General features: G+C 44.2%; 1 long non-coding RNA gene across 1 annotated transcript in view; it reads right to left on the reverse strand.

Annotated features, from left to right (window-relative positions):
- Positions 1-6,606: 6,606 nt before the first annotated feature.
- LOC123728299 (uncharacterized) overlaps positions 6,607-21,451 on the reverse strand; it is a 34,794-nt gene continuing 19,949 nt past the window's right edge. The window contains exon 2 of the long non-coding RNA XR_006760214.2: positions 6,607-10,904. This is a non-coding gene — a long non-coding RNA (uncharacterized LOC123728299). The remainder of the gene's footprint in view (positions 10,905-21,451) is intronic.

A 21,451-nucleotide genomic window follows, 5' to 3' on the forward strand; every position in this document is an offset into this window, starting at 1 on the left:
TGTGTAGAGGAATGGGGCGTCTTGACTTCAGATCTTAAAACACTGTTCTAGGATCAGTATAGCTAGGATCTTTTGGGCTCGTAAGGGAACTGCGTCAGGTTCAGGGTACTGTACTGAGAACAGTCTGAGGAGGACTACGAGGGGACACAGTGACCTGGCCCCAGACCTGTTTCTGCTGTCTCGCCAACACCGCTGGTCATTGTCACATAACAGATCAGGACCAGGGTAGAGTGACAGGTCATTATACCTCCAGAATATTTAGTACACTGGGGAGCTTGCAGCAATAGGTTACGGTGAGAGTAACCTATTGCTGGGGAGTAATGTGGGGGCTGTAGTATGGTGAGAGTATTGGGGAGTAATGTGGGGGCTGTAGTATGGTGAGAGTAACCTATTGCTGGGGAGTAATGTGGGGCTGTAGTATGGTGAGAGTATTGGGGAGTAATGCGGGGGCTGTAGTACGGTGAGAGTATTGGGGAGTAATGTGGGGGCTGTAGTATAGTGAGAGTATTGGGGAGTAATGTGGGGGCTGTAGTACGGTGAGAGTATTGGGGAGTAATGTGGGGGCTGTAGTATATTGAGAGTATTGGGGAGTAATGTGGGGGCTGTAGTATAGTGAGAGTATTGGGGAGTAATGTGGGGGCTGTAGTATGGTGAGAGTATTGGGGAGTAATGTGGGGCTGTAGTATGGTGAGAGTATTGGGAAGTAATGTGGGGGCTGTAGTATGGTGAGAGTATTGGGGAGTAATGTGGGGGCTGTAGTATAGTGAGAGTATTGGGGAGTAATGTGGGGGCTGTAGTACGGTGAGAGTATTGGGGAGTAATGTGGGGGCTGTAGTATATTGAGAGTATTGGGGAGTAATGTGGGGGCTGTAGTATAGTGAGAGTATTGGGGAGTAATGTGGGGGCTGTAGTATGGTGAGAGTATTGGGGAGTAATGTGGGGCTGTAGTATGGTGAGAGTATTGGGGAGTAATGCGGGGGCTGTAGTACGGTGAGAGTATTGGGGAGTAATGTGGGGGCTGTAGTATAGTGAGAGTATTGGGGAGTAATGTGGGGGCTGTAGTACGGTGAGAGTATTGGGGAGTAATGTGGGGGCTGTAGTATATTGAGAGTATTGGGGAGTAATGTGGGGGCTGTAGTATAGTGAGAGTATTGGGGAGTAATGTGGGGGCTGTAGTATGGTGAGAGTATTGGGGAGTAATGTGGGGGCTGTAGTACGGTGAGAGTATTGGGGAGTAATGTGGGGGCTGTAGTACGGTGGGAGTATTGGGGAGTAATGTGGGGGCTGTAGTATGGTGAGAGTATTGGGGAGTAATGTGGGGGCTGTAGTACGGTGAGAGTATTGGGGAGTAATGTGGGGGCTGTAGTATAGTGAGAGTATTGGGGAGTAATGTGGGGGCTGTAGTACAGTGAGAGTATTGGGGAGTAATGTGGGGGCTGCAGTACGGTGAGAGCATTGGGGAGTAATGTGGGGGAGTAATGTGGGGGCTGTAGTATGACAGACAGACAGACAGACAGGCAGACAGACAGACAGACAGACAGACAGACAGACAGACAGACAGACAGACAGACAGACAGACAGACAGACAGACAGACAGACAGACAGACAGACAGACAGACAGACAGACAGACAGACAGACAGACAGACAGACAGACTACACACCACAGTGTCTGATTTATGTAGGTCATATTGGAGATCTGAGTACCATTCTTATTCTCCTCCACTGACACCGAAACACATTTTAGATTCATGCTTTAGCATGGAGAGAGAGAGAGAGAGAGAGAGAGAGAGAGAGAGAGAGAGACTGTGAGAGAATAAGAGAGACTGTGAGAGGGACTGTGAGAGAGAGGGACTGTGAGAGAGAGAGAGAGACTGTGAGAGGGACTGTGAGAGAGAGAGAGAGAGAGAGAGAGAGAGAGAGAGACTGTGAGTGGGACTGTGAGAGAGAGGGACTGTGAAAGGGACTGTGAGAGAGAGGGACTGTGAGAGGGACTGTGAGAGAGAGAGAGAGACTGTTAGCGAGAGTAAGAGAGAGAGAGAGACTGTGAGAGAGCGAGAGAGACTGTGAGAGAGAGGGACTGTGAGAGGGACTGTGAGAGGGACTGTGAGAGAGAGGGACTGTGAGAGAGAGGGACTGTGAGAGGGACTGTGAGAGAGAGAGAGAGAGAGAGAGAAGAGAGAGAGAGAGAGAGAGAGAGAGAGAGAGAGAGAGAGAGAGAGGGACTGTGAGAGAGAGAGAGAGAGAGAGACTGTGAGAGGGACTGTGAGAGAGAGAGAGAGAGAGAGAGAGAGAGAGAGAGAGAGAGAGAGACTGCGAGAGGGAGGGACTGTGAGAGAGAGAGAGAGAGAGAGAGAGAGAGAGAGAGAGAGAGAGAGAGAGAGAGAGAGAGAGAGAGGGACTGTGAGAGGGAGGGAGGGAGAGGGAGAGAGAGAGAGAGAGAGAGAGAGAGAGAGAGAGAGAGAGGGACTGTGAGAGGGACCGTGAGAGAGAGAGAGAGAGAGAGAGAGAGAGAGGGACTGTGAGAGGGACTGTGAGAGAGAGAGAGAGAGAGAGAGAGACTGTGAGAGGGACTGTGAGAGAGAGAGAGAGAGAGAGAGAGAGAGAGAGAGAGAGAGAGAGAGAGAGAGAGAGACTGCGAGAGAGAGGGACTGTGAGAGAGAGAGAGAGAGAGAGAGAGAGAGAGAGAGAGAGAGAGAGAGGGAGTGTGAGAGGGAGGGAGGGAGAGGGAGAGAGAGTGCACAGTGTCAGAATACCTGAACACTGTGACTGATCCAAACTTAAGGAAAGCTTTGACTATGTACAGACTCAGTGAGCACAGCCTTGCTATTGAGAAAGGCCGCCGTAGGCACACCTGGCTCTCAAGAGAAGACAGGCTATGTGCAACACTGCCCACAAAATGAGGTGGAAACTGAGCTGCACTTCCTAACCTCCTGCCCAATGTATGACCATATTAGAGAGACATATTTCCCTCAGATTACACAGATACACAAAGAATTAGAAAACAAATCTAATTTTGATAAACTCCCATATCTACTGGGGTGAAATACCACAGTGTTCCATCACAGCAGCAAGATGTGTGACCTGTTGCCACAAGAAAAGGTCAACCAGTGAAGAACAAACACCATTGTAAATACAACCCATATTTATATTTATTTATTTTCCCTTTTGTACTTTAACTATTTGCACATCATTACAACACTGTATATATACATGCTATGACATTTGTAATGTCTTTATTCTTTTGGAACTTCTGTGAGTGTAATGTTAAATGTAAAATTGTATTGTTTATTTCACTTTTGTATATTATCTACTTCACTTGCTTTGGCAATGTTAACATATGTTTCCCATGCCAATAAAGCCCCTTGAAATGGAGAGAGAGAGAGAGAGAGAGAGATAGAGAGAGAGAGAGAGAGAGAGAGAGAGAGAGAGAGAGAAGGCGGCATTGTCAAGATGGAGCAAGGAACCATGGGTAATGTCAATGTTCCTCTGTGATATACATTCGTCAAGCGTAAACACACACACACACACACACGCATGCAGCTGCCTCATGAAAATATCAACAATCAATAATAATAAAATGTTTATTCATCAAAAACAGATCACAAATTAAAGAGGAAATGTCTCAACAATGGCAACAATCATATGAACTTTAAAATAAAAATCATAAGAAAAGCATCTAATCTCCAGTCAGAATCAATATTCCAAACCTGTTGATTCCCTCCTGTATGAAAATAGCTTGTTTCTCCTAACTAGCCCAGCAGCTGTTGTGAAGGAGAGTTTGGCATGGTCACACTGAGAGACATATATATATATATAGACCTGTGGTCAGCCTTAGCTGTGCACTTAGCTGGTAATGCACTCTGACCTGGCTAGCTAGCCTGTTCCAGCCCTCTGAGGCTCAGTGCTGGGGGAGGGAGATGGGTGTGAGATGGCTCAGTGCTGGGGGAGGGAGATGGGTGTGAGATGGCTCAGTGCTGGGGGAAGGAGATGGGTGTGAGATGGCTCAGTGCTGGGGGAGGGAGATGGGTGTGAGATGGCTCAGTGCTGGGGGAGGGAGATGGGTGTGAGATGGCTCAGTGCTGGGGGAGGGAGATGGGTGTGAGATGGCTCAGTGCTGGGGGAGGGAGATGGGTGTGAGATGGCTCAGTGCTGGGGGAGGGAGATGGGATCAGTAGGTGTGGAATGACGTGAAGAGACTCAGCACAGTGAAGTGAATATTTGGGCTTCCACTATGTTATGATCCCGACCCGTTCTTTCCCGTTCCCGCCATTTGTGACCTGCACTGCCCCCTACTGCCCCTTACTGCCCCCTACTGCCCCTTACTGCCCCCTACTGCCCCCTACTGCCCCCATACTGCCCCCTACTGCCCCGTACTGCCCCATACTGCCCCCTACTGCCCCTTACTGCCCCCTACTGCCCCATACTGCCCCATACTGCCCCCTACTGCCCCGTACTGCCCTCTACTGCCCCATACTGCCCCATACTGCCCCTTACTGCCCCTACTGCCCCTTACTGCCCCCTACTGCCCCGTACGGCCCTGTCCTGCCCTGTAGACACTGGATGTCTGTAATGATGGAAGTCAAATACCAGTAGGTCTGACTGGGTCGATGGTGATATCTATACCAGTACATCTGACTGGGTCGATGGTGATATCTATACCAGTACATCTGACTGGGTCGACGGTGATATCTATACCAGTACATCTGACTGGGTCGATGGTGATATCTATACCAGTACATCTGACTGGGTCGACGGTGATATCTATACCAGTACATCTGACTGGGTCGATGGTGATATCTATACCAGTACATCTGACTGGGTCGACGGTGATATCTATACCAGTACATCTGACTGGGTCGATGGGTGATATCTATACCAGTACATCTGACTGGGTCGATGGTGATATCTATACCAGTACATCTGACTGGGTCGATGGGTGATATCTATACCAGTACATCTGACTGGGTCGACGGTGATATCTATACCAGTACATCTGACTGGGTCGATGGTGATATCTATACCAGTACATCTGACTGGGTCGACGGTGATATCTATACCAGTACATCTGACTGGGTCGACGGTGATATCTATACCAGTACATCTGACTGGGTCGATGGTGATATCTATACCAGTACATCTGACTGGGTCGATGGTGATATCTATACCAGTACATCTGACTGGGTCGACGGTGATATCTATACCAGTACATCTGACTGGGTCGATGGTGATATCTATACCAGTACATCTGACTGGGTCGACGGTGATATCTATACCAGTACATCTGACTGGGTCGATGGGTGATATCTATACCAGTACATCTGACTGGGTCGATGGGTGATATCTATACCAGTACATCTGACTGGGTCGATGGTGATATCTATACCAGTACATCTGACTGGGTCAATGGTGATATCTATACCAGTACATCTGACTGGGTCGACGGTGATATCTATACCAGTACATCTGACTGGGTCGATGGTGATATCTATACCAGTACATCTGACTGGGTCGACGGTGATATCTATACCAGTACATCTGACTGGGTCGATGGGTGATATCTATACCAGTACATCTGACTGGGTCGATGGGTGATATCTATACCAGTACATCTGACTGGGTCGACGGTGATATCTATACCAGTACATCTGACTGGGTCGATGGTGATATCTATACCAGTACATCTGACTGGGTCGACGGTGATATCTATACCAGTACATCTGATTGGGTCGATGGTGATATCTATACCAGTACATCTGATTGGGTCGATGGTGATATCTATACCAGTACATCTGACTGGGTCGACGGTGATATCTATACCAGTACATCTGACTGGGTCGATGGTGATGAGTTCCCTGTATAATATGGTGATATCTATACCACTGTATAATATGGTGTACTGGGTTGATGGTGTACTGGGTTGATGGTGTACTGGGTTGATGGTGTACTGGGTTGATGGTGTACTGGGTTGATGGTGTACTGGGTTGATGGTGTACTGGGTTGATGGTGTACTGGGTTGATGTTGTACTGCAGTCCAGGGAGACAGTAGGGTTTATCACAATGCTGCATCGAATAGGGCATTACTGGTTGTTTTAACTGGGCCTGACACGGGGTGCATAGTTAACACGGGGTGACATGGGGTGACATAGTTAACACGGGGTGACACGGGGTGACATAGTTAACACGGGGTGACATGGGGTGCCATAGTTAACACAGGGTGACATAGTTAACACGGGGTGACATAGTTAACATGGGGTGATATGGGGTGACATAGTTAACACGGGGTGACACGGTGTGACATAGTTAACACGGGGTGACATAGTTAACACGGGGTAACACGGGGTGACATAGTTAACACGGGGTGAGTGTTTCTTATTGTTCAACTCAAGGTAGTCCCCTTCCTGTTGTCTTCCATTGGAACACGACCCCAGGGGTCACAGCTGCTGTTGGAAATGAAACGTGATGCGGACACTGAGGTAGATGCCTTCAATCAATTAACAGAGATACAGCATTCTGATTAAAAAACTAAATAACAATCAATCATTAAAAATGATTAAAAAAAAATAAAAAAAATAATAATTTAAATGCTTTAAAAAATCAAACAATCAATCATTAAAATGATAAAAATTTAAAAAACAATCAATCATTTAAAATGATAAAAATTTAAAAAAAAAATTAATAATTTAAATGTTTTAAAAAATCAAACAATCAATCATTAAAATGATAAAAATTTAAAAAACAATCAATCATTTAAAATGATTTTAAAAAAATTATTTAATTAATAATTTAAATGTTTTAAAAAAACAAGCAATCATTTAAATGATTTTTTTTAAAAACAATCAATCATTTAAATGATAAAAAAAAAAAAAAAATTTTTATTTTAAACAACAACATATAAACATTCGTCAAAACACCTGCAGCAGATTCATACTGATGATGTCATATCCCTGCGCGGAAAATGGGGGGGTTTAACGCCGTGTTCACTTGCTAGTCGGAACTAGGAAATTCAGACTTTCTAACTGGTTGAACGCGGGCGCGTGTGTAACCACAACCAGTTAGCATGTCTGAAATGTCCAAGTTCCGATTAGCACGTGAACACGGAACGGGATTGTTTTGAAAGGAAGCCATTTTGTTTTTAGTCACCCTCTACCTGCCTGCCATGTTCTCATCAAGGCAAAACATTTTATCAACATAAAAGAAATGTAAAAAAAAACAAACATAATTGAATGTTATAAATCTATCAAATAAAATCTCCAGTTTTAAACCAATCCCTTTTTCATATAAAACATATATATATATATTTATCATACCTTTAAAAAAAATATAGATTTAACAATGAAGCAACTCCACCAGCCAACAGAGCCGAGAAGAACAAGATACATATTTTTAGAACAGTTTGTTGACACAGAATTAAAACTATGATCTGCCTTTATTTCTGGTTTACATGCTGTACTTGTTTTCAAGAATATGTTTTGGTATAGAACATGATATTATTCAATGTCTGCATACAGAAAACCCCCGTCGTATTGTTGTCATATCTATACAGAACATGATATTATTCAATGTCTGCATACAGAAAACCCCCGTCGTATTGTTGTCATATCTATACAGAACATGATATTATTCAATGTCTGCATACAGAAAACCCCCGTCGTATTGTTGTCATATCTATACAGAACATGATATTATTCAATGTCTGCATACAGAAAACCCCCGTCGTATTGTTGTCATATCTATACAGAACATGATATTATTCAATGTCTGCATACAGAAAACCCTCCGTCGTATTGTTGTCATATCTATACAGAACATGATATTATTCAATGTCTGCATACAGAAAACCCCCGTCGTATTGTTGTCATATCTATACAGAACATGATATTATTCAATGTCTGCATACAGAAAACCCCCGTCGTATTGTTGTCATATCTATACAGAACATGATATTATTCAATGTCTGCATACAGAAAACCCCCGTCGTATTGTTGTCATATCTATACAGAACATTATATTAGTCAATGTCTGCATACAGAAAACCCTCCGTCGTATTGTTGTCATATCTATACAGAACATGATATTAGTCAATGTCTGCATACAGAAAACCCTCCGTCGTATTGTTGTCATATCTATACAGAACATTATATTATTCAATGTCTGCATACAGAAAACCCCCGTCGTATTGTTGTCATATCTATACAGAACATTATATTAGTCAATGTCTGCATACAGAAAACCCCCGTCGTATTGTTGTCATATCTATACAGAACACGATATTATTCAATGTCTGCATACAGAAAACCCCCGTCGTATTGTTGTCATATCTATACAGAACACGATATTATTCAATGTCTGCATACAGAAAACCCCCCGTCGTATTGTTGTCATATCTATACAGAACATGATATTATTCAATATCTGCATACAGAAAACCCCCGTCGTATTGTTGTCATATCTATACAGAACATGATATTATTCAATGTCTGCATACAGAAAACCCCCGTCGTATTGTTGTCATATCTATACAGAACATTATATTATTCAATGTCTGCATACAGAAAACCCCCGTCGTATTGTTGTCATATCTATACAGAACATGATATTATTCAATGTCTGCATACAGAAAACCCCCCGTCGTATTGTTGTCATTATCTGTCATATATTTTCACACACCTGTTTCTCAGCCTTAGAAGGAGTAAGTTGTCCCGGGGTCATGTTGAATACATTAAGCAAAGGGCACCAAGATCAGTGGGTTTACAAATGACTATACATTATTCACGTGTATGTGGAAGACGATTCAAGTAACGTCTTCTGTACATCTGTCTCTTTGTCTCCTGTCCTCTCTGCAGGTCATCAGAGCAGTGCTGCTTTCTCCTGTCCATATCAGACACAGTGTTGTCCACCTGGTTTAAATCTCTGTCTGTTTGTGTCCTCTCTTCTCTGCAGGTCATCAGAGCAGTGCTGGTGTCTCCTGTCCATATCAGACACAGTGTTGTCCACCTGGTTTAAATCTCTGTCTGTTTGTGTCCTCTCTTCTCTGCAGGTCATCAGAGCAGTGCTGGTGTCTCCTGTCCATATCAGACACAGTGTTGTCCACCTGTTTAAATCTCTGTCAGTAATGTTGTCCACGTAGTTAAATCTGTGTCAGATGCATTGTGTATTCTATATCCTGTCAGGGATGTTATCCAGGTAGAGTATTCTATATCCTGTCAGTGATGTTGTATTCTATATCCTGTCAGTGATGTTATCCAGGTAGAGTATTCTATATCCTGTCAGTGATGTTATCCAGGTAGAGTATTCTATATCCTGTCAGTGATGTTATCCAGGTGGAGTATTCTATATCCTGTCAGGGATGTTATCCAGGTAGAGTATTCTATATCCTGTCAGTGATGTTGTCCAGGTAGAGTATTCTATATCCTGTCAGTGATGTTATCCAGGTAGAGTATTCTATATCCTGTCAGTGATGTTATCCAGGTAGAGTATTCTATATCCTGTCAGTGATGTTGTCCAGGTAGAGTATTCTATTTCCTGTCAGTGATATTGTATTCTATATCCTGTCAGTGATGTTGTCCAGGTGTTGTATTCTATATCCTGTCAGTGATGTTATCCAGGTAGAGTATTCTATTTCCTGTCAGTGATGTTATCCAGGTAGAGTATTCTATATCCTGTCAGTGATGTTATCCAGGTAGAGTATTCTATATCCTGTCAGTGATGTTGTCCAGGTAGAGTATTCTATTTCCTGTCAGTGATGTTGTATTCTATTTCCTGTCAGTGATGTTATCCAGGTAGAGTATTCTATATCCTGTCAGTGATGTTGTCCAGGTAGAGTATTCTATATCCTGTCAGGGATGTTATCCAGGTAGAGTATTCTATATCCTGTCAGTGATGTTGTATTCTATATCCTGTCAGTGATGTTGTCCAGGTAGAGTATTCTATATCCTGTCAGTGATGTTATCCAGGTAGAGTATTCTATTTCCTGTCAGTGATGTTATCCAGGTAGAGTATTCTATTTCCTGTCAGTGATGTTGTCCAGGTAGAGTATTCTATATCCTGTCAGTGATGTTGTCCAGGTAGAGTATTCTATATCCTGTCAGTGATGTTATCCAGGTAGAGTATTCTATATCCTGTCAGTGATGTTATCCAGGTAGAGTATTCTATATCCTGTCAGGGATGTTGTCCAGGTAGAGTATTCTATATCCTGTCAGTGATGTTGTCCAGGTAGAGTATTCTATATCCTGTCAGGGATGTTGTCCAGGTAGAGTATTCTATATCCTGTCAGTGATGTTATCCAGGTAGAGTATTCTATATCCTGTCAGGGATGTTGTCCAGGTAGAGTATTCTATATCCTGTCAGTGATGTTGTCCAGGTAGAGTATTCTATATCCTGTCAGTGATGTTATCCAGGTAGAGTATTCTATATCCTGTCAGTGATGTTGTATTCTATTTCCTGTCAGTGATGTTATCCAGGTAGAGTATTCTATTTCCTGTCAGGGATGTTATCCAGGTAGAGTATTCTATATCCTGTCAGTGATGTTATCCAGGTAGAGTATTCTATTTCCTGTCAGGGATGTTATCCAGGTAGAGTATTCTATATCCTGTCAGTGATGTTGTCCAGGTAGAGTATTCTATATCCTGTCAGGGATGTTGTCCAGGTAGAGTATTCTATATCCTGTCAGTGATGTTGTCCCTAATGGAAAGGCATGTCAGAGCCCTGTCCTCCAGTGAGTCATGTTTTCTCATCTTTTCCATTGTGAATTTCATCCGTTTCTCCTCTCAGAGGTAAAAGACAGTGATGGTGTTTTCTATCCGATGCTTGTTAGCTGAGGAGGTCTCCAGCGGTCGGAGGTTGGTATACCGCGGGGTGTTTCAGGAAGCGTCATACAGCAAAAGGACTGCTCATCTTTCACCACCTGAAAACCAGAGAAGAAAACAGTATTCTAGTTCCAGTAGACAGTGAGGTCCAGTTTGTGTTTTTCACCTAGATGTCTCCGTACTTTTTCAATCCCAATCCAGCCATTTAGTTTATAAATAACACATTGTTTCTCTTCAGGCTAATTATTTGACTTGGAATAGGAAAATGCCACACAAAGCTATAGTACCTATCGGTGCAGCTGTATGGCTCTGAATGGTCATATCGGACGGCAACAGGAACAGGAAATGAACCCACAGGAAAAAACCTTAAGACCATACCGTAGTGACACAGGGGACATAACCTCTGATGAGCTCTGAGCTAAACTCACTGTCAGGATGAATAACTTACAGTAGATGCTTTCGACATCACTGTGCCAAACCAGCCTGACATAGTGTAGAAGGGTTCTGACATAGTGTAGAAGGGTCCTGACATAGTGTAGAAGGGTCCTAACATAGTAGAGAAGGGTCCTGACATAGTGTAGAAGGGTCCTGACATAGTGTAGAAGGGTCCTGACATAGTAGAGAAGGGTCCTGACATAGTGTAGAAGGGTCCTGACATAGTGTAGAAGGGTCCTGACATAGTGTAGAAGGGTCCTGACATAGTGTAGAAGGCTCCTGACATAGTGTAGAAGGGTCCTGACATAGTAGAGAAGGGTCCTGACATAGTGTAGAAGGGTCCTGACATAGTGTAGAAGGGTCCTGACATAGATTAGAAGGGTCCTGACACCGTGGAGAAAGGTCCTGACATAGTGGAGAAGGGTCCTGACATAGTGGAGAAGGGTCCTGACATAGTGGAGAAGGGTCCTGACATAGTGTAGAAGGGTCCTGACATAGTGTAGAAGTGTCTTGACATAGTGTAGAAGGGTTCTGACAGTGTAAAAGGGTTCTGACACCATAGAAGGGTCCTGACATAGTGGAGAAGGGTCCTGACATAGTGTAGAAGGGTCCTGACATAGTGGAGAAAGGTCCTGACATAGTGGAGAAGGGTCCTGACATAGTGGAGAAGGTTCCTGACATAGTGTAGAAGGGTCCTGACATAGTGTAGAAGATTTCCTACATTGTAAAAGGGTCCTGACATAGTGTAGAAGGGTCCTGACATAGTGTAAAGGGTCCTGGCATAGTGTAGAAGGGTCCTGACATAGTGGAGAAGGGTCCTGACATAGTGTAGAAGATTTCCAACATTGTAGAAGGGTCCTGACATAGTGTAGAAGATTTCCTAAATTGTAAAAGGGTCCTGACATAGTGTAGAAGGGTCCTGACATAGTGTAAAGGGTCCTGGCATAGTGTAGAAGGGTCCTGTCATAGTGGAGAAGGGTCCTGACATAGTGTAGAAGATTTCCTACATTGTAAAAGGGTCCTGACATAGTGTAAAAGGATCCTGACATAGTGGAGAAGGGTCCTGACATAGTGTAGAAGATTTCCTACATTGTAGAAGGGTCCTGACATAGTGTAGAAGGGTCCTGACATAGTGTAGAAGATTTCCTACATTGTAGAAAGGTCCTGACATAGTGGAGAAGGGTCCTGACATAGTGGAGAAGGGTCCTGACATAGTGGAGAAGAGTCCTGACATAGTGTAGAAGATTTTCTACATTGTAGAAGGGTCCTGACATAGTGTAGAAGGGTCATGACATAGTGTAAAAGGGTCCTGACATAGTGAATAAGGGTCCTGACATAGTGTAAAAGGGTCCTGACATAGTGTAGAAGGGTCCTGACATAGTGTAGAAGGGTCCTGGCATAGTGTGGAAGGGTCCTGTCATAGTGGAGAAGGGTCCTGACATAGTGTAGAAGATTTCCTACATTGTAAAAAGGTCCTGACATAGTGTAAAAGGATCCTGACATAGTGGAGAAGGGTCCTGACATAGTGTAGAAGATTTCCTACATTGTAGAAAGGTCCTGACATAGTGGAGAAGGGTCATGACATAGTGTAAAAGGGTCCTGACATAGTGGAGAAGGGTCCTGACATAGTGAATAAGGGTCCTGACATAGTGTAAAAGGGTCCTGACATAGTGTAGAAGGGTCCTGACATAGTGTAGAAGGGTCCTGGCATAGTGTGGAAGGGTCCTGTCATAGTGGAGAAGGGTCCTGACATAGTGTAGAAGATTTCCTACATTGTAAAAAGGTCCTGACATAGTGTAAAAGGATCCTGACATAGTGGAGAAGGGTCCTGACATAGTGTAGAAGATTTCCTACATTGTAGAAAGGTCCTGACATAGTGGAGAAGGGTCATGACATAGTGTAAAAGGGTCCTGACATAGTGGAGAAGGGTCCTGACATAGTGTAGAAGGGTCCTGACATAGTGTAGAAGGGTCCTGACATAGATTAGAAGGGTCCTGACATAGTGTAGAAGGGTCCTGACATAGCATAGAAGGGTCCTGACATAGTGGAGAAGGGTCCTGACATAGTAGAGAAGGGTCCTGACATAGTGTAGAAAGTTTCCTACAGCGTAGAAGGGTCCTGACATAGTGTAGAAGGGTCCTGACATAGTGTAGAAGATTTCCTAATTGTAGAATGATCCTGACATAGTGTAAAAGGGTCCTGACATAGTGTAGAAGATTTCCTACATTGTAGAAGGGTCCTGACATAGTGTAAAAGGGTCCTGACATAGTGGAGAAGGGTCCTGACATAGTGTAGAAGATTTCCTAATTGTAGAATGATCCTGACATAGTGTAAAAGGGTCCTGACATAGTGGAGAAGGGTCCTGACATAGTGTAGAAGATTTCCTACTGTGTAGAAGGGTCCTGACATAGTGTAAAAGGGTCCTGACATAGTGTAGACGATTTCCTACAGTGTAGAAGGGTCCTGACATAGTGTAGAAGGGTCCTGACATAGTGTAAAAGGGTCCTGACATAGTGTAGAAGGGTCCTGACATAGTGTAGAAGATTTCCTACATTGTAGAAGGGTCCTGACATAGTGTAGAAGGGTCCTGACATAGTGTAGAAGGGTCCTGACATAGTGTAGAAGTGTCTTGACATAGTGTAGAAGGGTTCTGACAGTGTAAAAGGGTTCTGACAGTGTAGAAGGGTCCTGACATAGAGTAGAAGGGTCCTGACATAGTGGAAAAGGGTTATGACAGTGTAGAAGGGTCCTGACATAGTGTAGAAGGGTCCTGACATAGTGCAGAAGGGTCCTGACATAGTGTAAAATGGTCCTGACATAGTGGAGAAGGGTTCTGACAGTGTAGAAGGGTCCTGACAGTGTAGAAGGGTCCTGACATAGTGTAGAAGGGTCCTGACATAGTGCAGAAGGGTCCTGACATAGTGGAAAAGGGTTATGACAGTGTAGACGTGTCCTGACAGTGTAGAAGGGTTTGTTTTCTAAGAGCCCTCTGTTTTATTGACTGAGCTCTGAGAGATTTAGCTGCACTCACTTTGAGTTCTGGCACTCTCTTCCTCTCACTACTCTATCCTTCATTGCCTCACCTCTCTCTCTATCTTTCTCTCTCTCTCTCTCTCTCCTCCTCTCTCTGTTTCTTTCTCTCTTTCTCTCTCTCTCGCTCTCTCTCTCTCTCCTCCTCTCGTTCTCTCTCTCTTTCTCTTCTAGTGTAGAAGATTTCCTAAAGTATAGAAGGGTCCTGACATAGTGTAGAAGGGTCCTGACATAGATTAGAAGGGTCCTGACATAGTGTAGAAGGGTCCTGACATAGTGTAGAAGGGTCCTGACATAGATTAGAAGGGTCCTGACATAGTGTAGAAGGGTCCTGACATAGCATAGAAGGGTCCTGACATAGTGGAGAAGGGTCCTGACATAGTGAGAAGGGTTCTACAGCGTAGAAGGGTCCTGACAGTGTAGAAGGGTCCTGACATAGTGTAGAAGATTTCCTAATTGTAGAATGATCCTGACATAGTGTAAAAGGGTCCTGACATAGTGTAGAAGATTTCCTACATTGTAGAAGGGTCCTGACATAGTGTAAAAGGGTCCTGACATAGTGGAGAAGGGTCCTGACATAGTGTAGAAGATTTCCTACATTGTAGAATGGTCCTGACATAGTGTAGAAGGGTCCTGACATAGTGCAGAAGGGTCCTGACATAGTGGTAGAAGGTGACTTGTCCTGACAGTGTAGAAGGGTCCTGACATAGTGTAGAAGGGTCCTGACATAGTGTAGAAGGGATTTCCTGACATAGTGTAGAAGGGTCCTGACATAGTGTAGAAGGGTCCTGACATAGTGTAGAAGATTTCCTACTGTGTAGAAGGGTCCTGACATAGTGTAAAAGGGTCCTGACATAGTGTAGACGATTTCCTACAGTGTAGAAGGGTCCTGACATAGTGTAGAAGGGTCCTGACATAGTGTAAAAGGGTCCTGACATAGTGTAGAAGGGTCCTGACATAGTGTAGAAGATTTCCTACATTGTAGAAAGGTCCTGACATAGTGGAGAAGGGTCATGACATAGTGTAAAAGGGTCCTGACATAGTGGAGAAGGGTCCTGACATAGTGTAGAAGGGTCCTGACATAGTGTAGAAGGGTCCTGACATAGTGTAGAAGTGTCTTGACATAGTGTAGAAGGGTCCTGACAGTGTAAAAGGGTTCTGACACCAGTAGAAGGGTCCTGACATAGTGGAAAAGGGTTCATGACAGTGTAGAAGGGTCCTGACATAGTGTAGAAGGGTCCTGACATAGTGTAAAAGGGTCCTGACATAGTGGAGAAGGGTCCTGACATAGTGTAGAAGGGTCCTGACATAGTGTAGAAGGGTCCTGACATAGATTAGAAGGGTCCTGACATAGTGTAGAAGGGTCCTGACATAGCATAGAAGGGTCCTGACATAGTGGAGAAGGGTCCTGACATAGTAGAGAAGGGTCCTGACATAGTGTAGAAAGTTTCCTACAGCGTAGAAGGGTCCTGACATAGTGTAGAAGGGTCCTGACATAGTGTAGAAGATTTCCTAATTGTAGAATGATCCTGACATAGTGTAAAAGGGTCCTGACATAGTGGAGACCACGGGGGTCCTGACAGGTAGGGCCTGCTAGGGAGAAGGGTCCTGACATAGTGTAGAAGATTTCCTAATTGTAGAATGATCCTGACATAGTGTAAAAGGGTCCTGACATAGTGGAGAAGGGTCCTGACATAGTGTAGAAGATTTCCTACTGTGTAGAAGGGTCCTGACATAGTGTAAAAGGGTCCTGACATAGTGTAGACGATTTCCTACAGTGTAGAAGGGTCCTGACATAGTGTAGAAGGGTCCTGACATAGTGTAAAAGGGTCCTGACATAGTGTAGAAGGGTCCTGACATAGTGTAGAAGATTTCCTACATTGTAGAAGGGTCCTGACATAGTGTAGAAGGGTCCTGACATAGTGTAGAAGGGTCCTGACATAGTGTAGAAGTGTCTTGACATAGTGTAGAAGGGTTCTGACAGTGTAAAAGGGTTCTGACAGTGTAGAAGGGTCCTGACATAGAGTAGAAGGGTCCTGACATAGTGGAAAAGGGTTATGACAGTGTAGAAGGGTCCTGACATAGTGTAGAAGGGTCCTGACATAGTGCAGAAGGGTCCTGACATAGTGTAAAATGGTCCTGACATAGTGGAAAAGGGTTATGACAGTGTAGAAGGGTCCTGACATAGTGTAGAAGGGTCCTGACATAGTGTAGAAGGGTCCTGACATAGTGCAGAAGGGTCCTGACATAGTGGAAAAGGGTTATGACAGTGTAGACGTGTCCTGACAGTGTAGAAGGGTTTGTTTTCTAAGAGCCCTCTGTTTTATTGACTGAGCTCTGAGAGATTTAGCTGCACTCACTTTGAGTTCTGGCACTCTCTTCCTCTCACTACTCTATCCTTCATTGCCTCACCTCTCTCTCTATCTTTCTCTCTCTCTCTCTCTCTCTCCTCCTCTCTCTGTTTCTTTCTCTCTTTCTCTCTCTCTCGCTCTCTCTCTCTCTCCTCCTCTCGTTCTCTCTCTCTTTCTCTTCTAGTGTAGAAGATTTCCTAAAGTATAGAAGGGTCCTGACATAGTGTAGAAGGGTCCTGACATAGATTAGAAGGGTCCTGACATAGTGGAGAAGGGTCCTGACATAGTGAGAAGGGTCCTGACATAGTTAGAAGGGTCCTACAGCGTAGAAGGGTCCTGACATAGCATAGAAGGGTCCTGACATAGTGGAGAAGGGTCCTGACATAGTAGAGAAAGTTTCCTACAGCGTAGAAGGGTCCTGACATAGTGTAGAAGGGTCCTGACATAGTGTAGAAGATTTCCTAATTGTAGAATGATCCTGACATAGTGTAAAAGGGTCCTGACATAGTGTAGAAGATTTCCTACATTGTAGAAGGGTCCTGACATAGTGTAAAAGGGTCCTGACATAGTGGAGAAGGATCCTGACATAGTGTAGAAGATTTCCTAATTGTAGAATGATCCTGACATAGTGTAAAAGGGTCCTGACATAGTGGAGAAGGGTCCTGACATAGTGTAGAAGATTTCCTACTGTGTAGAAGGGTCCTGACATAGTGTAAAAGGGTCCTGACATAGTGTAGAAGATTTCCTACTGTGTAGAAGGGTCCTGACATAGTGTAAAAGGGTCCTGACATAGTGTAGACGATTTCCTACTGTGTAGAAGGGTCCTGACATAGTGTAAAAGGGTCCTGACATAGTGTAGACGATTTCCTACAGTGTAGAAGGGTCCTGACATAGTGTAGAAGGGTCCTGACATAGTGTAAAAGGGTCCTGACATAGTGTAGAAGGGTCCTGAAATAGTGTAGAAGATTTCCTACATTTTAGAAGGGTCCTGACATAGTGTAGAAGGGTCCTGACATAGTGTAGAAGGGTCCTGACATAGTGTAGAAGTGTCTTGACATAGTGTAGAAGGGTTCTGACAGTGTAAAAGGGTTCTGACACCATAGAAGGGTCCTGACATAGTGGAAAAGGGTTATGACAGTGTAGAAGGGTCCTGACATAGTGTAGAAGGGTCCTGACATAGTGTAGAAGGGTCCTGACATAGTGTAAAAGGGTCCTGACATAGTGGAGAAGGGTCCTGACATAGTGTAGAAGATTTCCTAATTGTAGAATGATCCTGACATAGTGTAAAAGGGTCCTGACATAGTGGAGAAGGGTCCTGACATAGTGTAGAAGATTTCCTACTGTGTAGAAGGGTCCTGACATAGTGTAAAAGGGTCCTGACATAGTGTAGACGATTTCCTACAGTGTAGAAGGGTCCTGACATAGTGTAGAAGGGTCCTTACATAGTGTAGAAGGGTCCTGACATAGTGGAGAAGGGTCCTGACATAGTGTAGAAGATTTCCTACAGTGTAGAAGTGTCCTGACATAGTGTAAAAGGGTCCTGACATAGTGTAGAAGGGTCCTGACATAGTGTAGACGATTTCCTACAGTGTAGAAGGGTCCTGACATAGTGTAGAAGGGTCCTGACATAGTGTAGAAGATTTCCTACATTGTAGAAGGGTCCTGACATAGTGTAGAAGGGTCCTGACATAGTGTAGAAGGGTCCTGACATAGTGTAGAAGGGTCTCTGACATAGTGTAGAAGGGTTCTGACAGTGTAAAAGGGTTCTGACAGTGTAGAAGGGTCCTGACATAGAGTAGAAGGGTCCTGACATAGTGGAAAAGGGTTATGACAGTGTAGAAGGGTCCTGACATAGTGTAGAAGGGTCCTGACATAGTGCAGAAGGGTCCTGACATAGTGTAGAAGGGTCCTGGAGCAGGTAGCAGGTAGAAGGGTCCTGACATAGTGGAGAAGGGTCCTGACATAGTGTAGAAGGGTCCTGACATAGTGTAGAAGGGTCCTGACATAGTGTAGAAGGGTCCTGACATAGTGTAGAAGATTTCCTAATTGTAGAATGATCCTGACATAGGTAGAAGGGTCCTGACATAGTGGAGAAGGGTCCTGACATAGTGTAGAAGATTTCCTACATTGTAGAAGGGTCCTGACATAGTGTAAAAGGGTCCTGACATAGTGGAGAAGGGTCCTGACATAGTGTAGAAGATTTCCTAATTGTAGAATGATCCTGACATAGTGTAAAAGGGTCCTGACATAGTGGAGAAGGGTCCTGACATAGTGTAGAAGATTTCCTACATTGTAGAAGGGTCCTGACATAGTGGTAGAAAGGGTCCTGACATAGTGTAGAAGATTTCCTACTGTGTAGAAGGGTCCTGACATAGTGTAAAAGGGTCCTGACATAGTGTAGAAGGGTCCTACTGTGTAGAAGGGTCCTGACATAGTGTAGAAGGGTCCTGACATAGTGTAAAGGGTCCTGACATAGTGTAGAAGGGTCCTGCATAGTGTGAAGGGTCCTGACATAGTGGAGAAGGGTCCTGACATAGTGTAGAAGATTTCCTACTTGTAGAAGGTCCTGACATAGTGTAAAAGGGTCCTGACATAGTGTAGAAGGGTCCTGACATAGTGTAGAGATTTCCTACAGTGTAGAAGGGTCCTGACATAGTGTAGAAGGGTCCTGACATAGTGTAGAAGGGTCCTGACATAGTGTAGAAGTGTCTTGACATAGTGTAGAAGGGTCCTGACATAGCATAGAAGGGTCCTGACATAGTGGAGAAGGGTCCTGACATAGTAGAGAAGGGTCCTGACATAGTGTAGAAAGTTTCCTACAGCGTAGAAGGGTCCTGACATAGTGTAGAAGGGTCCTGACATAGTGTAGAAGATTTCCTAATTGTAGAATGATCCTGACATAGTGTAAAAGGGTCCTGACATAGTGTAGAAGATTTCCTACATTGTAGAAGGGTCCTGACATAGTGTAAAAGGGTCCTGACATAGTGGAGAAGGGTCCTGACATAGTGTAGAAGATTTCCTAATTGTAGAATGATCCTGACATAGTGTAAAAGGGTCCTGACATAGTGTAGAAGGGTCCTGACATAGTGTAGAAGATTTCCTACTGTGTAGAAGGGTCCTGACATAGTGTAAAAGGGTCCTGACATAGTGTAGACGATTTCCTACAGTGTAGAAGGGTCCTGACATAGTGTAGAAGGGTCCTGACATAGTGTAAAAGGGTCCTGACATAGTGTAGAAGGGTCCTGACATAGTGTAGAAGATTTCCTACATTGTAGAAGGGTCCTGACATAGTGTAGAAGGGTCCTGACATAGTGGAAAAGGGTTATGACAGTGTAGAAGGGTCCTGACATAGTGTAGAAGGGTCCTGACATAGTGCAGAAGGGTCCTGACATAGTGTAGAAGGGTCCTGACATAGTGCAGAAGGGTCCTGACATAGTGTAGACGGGTCCTGACATAGTGGAGAAGGGTCCTGACATAGATTAGAAGGGTCCTGACATAGTGCAGAAGGGTCCTGACATAGTGGAAAAGGGTTATGACAGTGTAGACGTGTCCTGACAGTGTAGAAGGGTTTGTTTTCTAAGAGCCCTCTGTTTTATTGACTGAGCTCTGAGAGATTTAGCTGCACTCACTTTGAGTTCTGGCACTCTCTTCCTCTCACTACTCTATCCTTCATTGCCTCACCTCTCTCTCTATCTTTCTCTCTCTCTCTCTCTCTCTCCTCCTCTCTCTGTTTCTTTCTCTCTTTCTCTCTCTCTCGCTCTCTCTCTCTCTCCTCCTCTCGTTCTCTCTCTCTTTCTCTTCTAGTGTAGAAGATTTCCTAAAGTATAGAAGGGTCCTGACATAGTGTAGAAGGGTCCTGACATAGATTAGAAGGGTCCTGACATAGTGTAGAAGGGTCCTGACATAGTGTAGAAGGGTCCTGACATAGATTAGAAGGGTCCTGACATAGTGTAGAAGGGTCCTGACATAGCATAGAAGGGTCCTGACATAGTGTAGAAGATTTCCTAATTGTAGAATGATCCTGACATAGTGTAAAAGGGTCCTGACAGTGGAGAAGGGTCCTGACATAGTGTAGAAGGGTCCTGACATAGTGTAGAAGATTTCCTACATTGTAGAAGGGTCCTGACATAGTGTAAAAGGGTCCTGACATAGTGTAGAAGATTTCCTACATGTGTAGAAGGGTCCTGACATAGTGTAAAAGGGTCCTGACATAGTGGAGAAGGGTCCTGACATAGTGTAGAAGATTTCCTAATTGTAGAATGATCCTGACATAGTGTAAAAGGGTCCTGACATAGTGGAGAAGGGTCCTGACATAGTGTAGAAGATTTCCTACTGTGTAGAAGGGTCCTGACATAGTGTAAAAGGGTCCTGACATAGTGTAGAAGATTTCCTACTGTGTAGAAGGGTCCTGACATAGTGTAGAAGGGTCCTGACATAGTGGAGAAAGGGTCCTGACATAGTGTAGAAGGGTCCTGACATAGTGTAGAAGGGTCCTGACAGTGTAGAAGGGTCCTGACATAGTGTAGAAGGGTCCTGACATAGTGTAGAAGGGTCCTGACATAGTGTAGAAGGGTCCTGACATAGTGTAGAAGATTTCCTACATTGTAGAAGGGTCCTGACATAGTGTAGAAGGGTCCTGACATAGTGTAGAAGGGTCCTGACATAGTGTAGAAGGGTCTTGACATAGTGTAGAAGGGTCCTGACAGTGTAGAAGGGTCCTGACACCAGTAGAAGGGTCCTGACATAGTGGAAAAGGGTTCTGACAGTGTAGAAGGGTCCTGACATAGTGTAGAAGGGTCCTGACATAGTGCAGAAGGGTCCTGACATAG

This window comes from Salmo salar, chromosome 07 (assembly GCF_965601325.2).
Source record: "Salmo salar chromosome 07, fSalSal1, whole genome shotgun sequence".
Lineage (NCBI taxonomy): Eukaryota > Metazoa > Chordata > Actinopteri > Salmoniformes > Salmonidae > Salmo > Salmo salar.